Source organism: Acomys russatus, chromosome 10 (assembly GCF_903995435.1).
Source record: "Acomys russatus chromosome 10, mAcoRus1.1, whole genome shotgun sequence".
Lineage (NCBI taxonomy): Eukaryota > Metazoa > Chordata > Mammalia > Rodentia > Muridae > Acomys > Acomys russatus.
The window spans coordinates 12,828,339-12,832,133 of record NC_067146.1 but is presented as its reverse complement, the minus strand read 5'-3'; the positions used below and the strand labels follow the sequence as shown (position 1 = coordinate 12,832,133).

At 45.0% G+C, this 3,795-nt stretch overlaps 1 pseudogene; it reads left to right on the top strand.

Moving 5' to 3' along the window:
- The first annotated feature begins 366 nt into the window (after positions 1 to 366).
- Positions 367 to 2,580, top strand: LOC127194424 (heat shock protein HSP 90-beta-like; annotated as a pseudogene).
- Positions 2,581 to 3,795: the final 1,215 nt, after the last annotated feature.

The window sequence follows — 3,795 nt, the reverse complement described above, 5'->3', positions numbered from 1 at the left end:
CTGTACAGCCACACCAGGTTTTCTAAGGAAAACTGAATACATTAACAAACACATGTGTAAGCTTCTCTCACTAAATCTAAGATCAGTACTCTGAGAAAAGTGCGAGAAATCAAACTCACAAAGAACCACCTGCTCCATCCCCTGAGTGCTGAGATTAAAAGCATGAGCCACCATGTCTTATCAATGAAGATTAATCCAACAATTTTCAAACTCTGTTTTCTGTGACTGGACTTTGCCAATTTGGCATAAACCTAGATATATTCTAGAAGAGAACAATCTTAACTGAGAATTGCCATTGTAAGCTCTCTTGAGTCACCCCGGTGCAGTTTAGGCTTGCTGTGCAAGTGGGGCATGGTCTGGGCCCACCCTGCTCTGTACTACCGCTTGGCTTTTCTGTCAAGATGCCTGAGGAAGTGCACCATGGAGAAGAAGAGGTGGAGACCTTTGCCTTTCAGGCAGAGATTGCTCAGTTCATGTCCCTCATCATCAATATTTTCTACTCAAACAAAGAAATTTTTCTCCATGAATTGATCTCTAATGCTTCTGATGCCTTGGACAAGATTTGGCATAAGAGCCTGACAGATCCTTTCAAGTTGGACAGCGGCAAAGAGCTGAAACTTGACATCATCCCTAACCCTCAGGAGCACACACTGACTGTGGTGGACACAGGCATTGGCATGACCAAGACTGACTTCATAAATAACTTGGGAACCATTGCGAAGTCTGGCACAAAAGCCTTCATGGAGGCTCTCCAGGCTGGTGCAGACAGCTCCATGATCGGGCAGTTTGGTGTTGGACTCTACTCTGCTTATCTAGTGGCAGAGGAAGTGATTGTGATCACCAAGCACAATGATGATGAGCAGTATGCCTGGGCATCTTCTGCTGGTGGCTCCTTCACAGTCTGTGCAGACCATGGTGAGCCCATTGGTCGGGGTACCAAGGTGATCCTTCACCTCAAAGAAGACCAGACAGAGTACTTAGAAGAGGGGAGAGTCAAGGAAGTGGTGAAGAAACACTCCCAGTTCATAGGCTATGCCATCACCCTCTATTTGGAGAAAAAGTGGGAGAAGGAGATCAGTGATGATGAGGCAGAGGAAGAAAAAGGTGAGAAAGAGGAGGAAGATAAGGATGATGAGGAGAAGCCTAAGATTGAAGATGTGGGATCAGATGAGGAGGATGACAGTGGTAAATACAAGAAGAAGAAGACAAAGAAGATTAAGGAGAAATACATTGATCATGAAGAGTTGAATAAAATGAAGCCTACTTGGACCAGAAACCCTGATGACATCACTCAGGAGGAATATGGTGAATTCTATAAGAGTCTCACCAATGACTGGGAAGACCACTTGGCACAGTCAAGCACTTCTCTGTAGAAGGTCAGTTGGAGTTCAGGGCACTGCTCTTCATTCCTCGGCAAGCTCCCTTTGACCTTTTTGAGAACAACAAGAAGAAAGAACAGCATCAAACTGTATGTCCATCATGTGTTCATCATGGACAACTGTGATGAGCTGATACCTGAGTACCTCAACTTTATTCATGGTGTGGTTGACTCTGAGGACCTGCCCCTGAACATCTCCCAAGAAATGCTCCAGTAGAGCAAGATCCTGAAAGTCATTCACAAAAACATTGTCAAGAAGTGCCTTGAGTTCTTCTCTGAGTTGGCTGAAGACAAAGAGAACTACAAGAAAGTTTATGAGGCGTTCTCCAAGAATTTAAAGCTTGGAATCCATGAAGATTCCACTAACCGTCGCCGCCTCTCTGAGCTCCTCCGCTATCACACCTTTTAGTCTGGAGATGAGATGACTTCCTTGTCAGAGTATGTGTCTCACATGAAGGAGACACAGAACTCCATCTACTATATCACTGGTGAGAGCAAAGAGCAGGTGGCCAACTCTGCCTTTGTGGAGCGTGTGCAGAAACGCGGCTTTGAGGTGGTGTACATAACTGAGCCTATTGACGAGTACTTTTTATAGCAGCTCAAGGAGTTTGATGGAAAGAATCTGCTCTCAGTGACTAAGGAAGGCCTGGAGCTACCAGAGGTTGAGGAAAAGAAGAAGAAAATGGAAGAGAGCAAGGCAAAGTTTGATAACCTCTGCAAGCTCATGAAGGAGATCTTGGATAAGAAGGTTGAAAAGGTGACAATCTCCAACAGGCCTGTATCTTCACCCTGCTGCATTGTGACAAGCACCTATGGCTGGACAGCCAACATGGAGCAGATCGTGAAGACCCAGGCACTGAGACACAACTCTACAGTGGGCTCTCTGACGGCCAAAAAAACACCTAGAGGTCAATCCTGGCCACCCCATTGTGGAGACCCTGCGGCAGAAGGCTGAGGCAGACAAAAATGACAAAGCTGGCAAGGACCTGGTGGTGCTAATGTTTGAAACTGCTCTGCTGTCCTCTGGTTTCTCACTTGAGGATCATCAAACCCACTCCAAATGCATCTATGACATGATTAAGCTAGGCTTGGGCATTGAAAAAGATGAGGTGACAACAGAGGAGCCCAGTGCTGCTCTTCCTGATGAGATCCCCCCACTTGAGGGTGATGAGGATGTCTCTGGCATGGATGAAGTAGACTAAAGATCCCCCAGGAAGCCTATGTCCTCTGTATAGTTCCCATAGCAGCCTTGGCCCACCTGGCTTTCTGCTCATGTTAAGAAGAATCTCTTCTATCCTGTCCTTGTGCCTTAAGGCAGGAAAATCCCCTCCCACAGAATAGCAGGGTTGGGAATCATATATTGTGGGGGTTTTTTGTTTGTTTTATTTTGTTCTCAAATTAAAAGTATGCAAAATAAAGAAGATGCTGTTTTATCGAGAGAGAGAGAGAGAGAGAGAGGAGAGAGAGAGGAGAGAGAGAGAGAGAGAGAGCGAGAGAGAGAGAGAGAGAGGAAAATTGCCACTGTAAGATTAGCCTGTAGAAAAGGGGATCATTTTTCTTGGTTAATGGTTGGTGTGAGAAAGCCTACTTCTTTGTCAACCTGGCAAAACCAAGGAGTTCCAGGTTTGGTGAGAGACCTCAGAAAACAATGGAGAGCAGTGGCAACCTTGTCTCCATGTGCACACACATGAGCACCTGCGCACACATGTATGCCTACACATATGTGTAGAAAGTGCCACTCATGAGCAGGTGATCTTGGACGTACAAAAAAGCAAATTAAACAAGCCAGTAAGCAGTACCTCCATGAAACCCACTTCAGATCCTCCTTCAGGTTCCTGCCTTGAGTCCCCTCAATGAACCATAACCTGGGATATGTAATCCAAATAAACCCTTTCCTCCCAAACTTGTCTTTAAATAAATCTATTATATCTATTTCTTTTATATAATTGTGACATATTATTATTATATATTAATAAAATTATGTGTATACATGTGTCTTCTGAGTGTATGCCCTGTGAAGAAGAACTGTCAGTAGAGGCCAGAGGAGCAAGTGGGAACTCTCCAGGTGGAGATCAGAAGGCCACTTTGGCCAAAACGTTGGTAACTAATTCATTACCTGAAAAAATCCTGACTGAACCTCTGCTGGGTGCAATGTATGGCATCAGGCTAGGTAGGGGGCAAAAAAAAAAAAAAAAAAAAAAAAAAAAAAAAAAAGCCCCAGCCTTGCACTCCAGGAGCTTCCACCCCAGTTGATAGAGAGGCCAGAGTGAAGTAGCATGTCTGAAAGCAAAGAGGAGAAAAAGCAACAGAGAGAAAAGAGTAGCAGAAGAGAAGGCAGAAAGATCTGAACACAGAAGCAGCTCCTGGCTGGGAACTTTATGCAGGAAGAAGTGGCTGGAGTGATGGGTGTCAGGGAA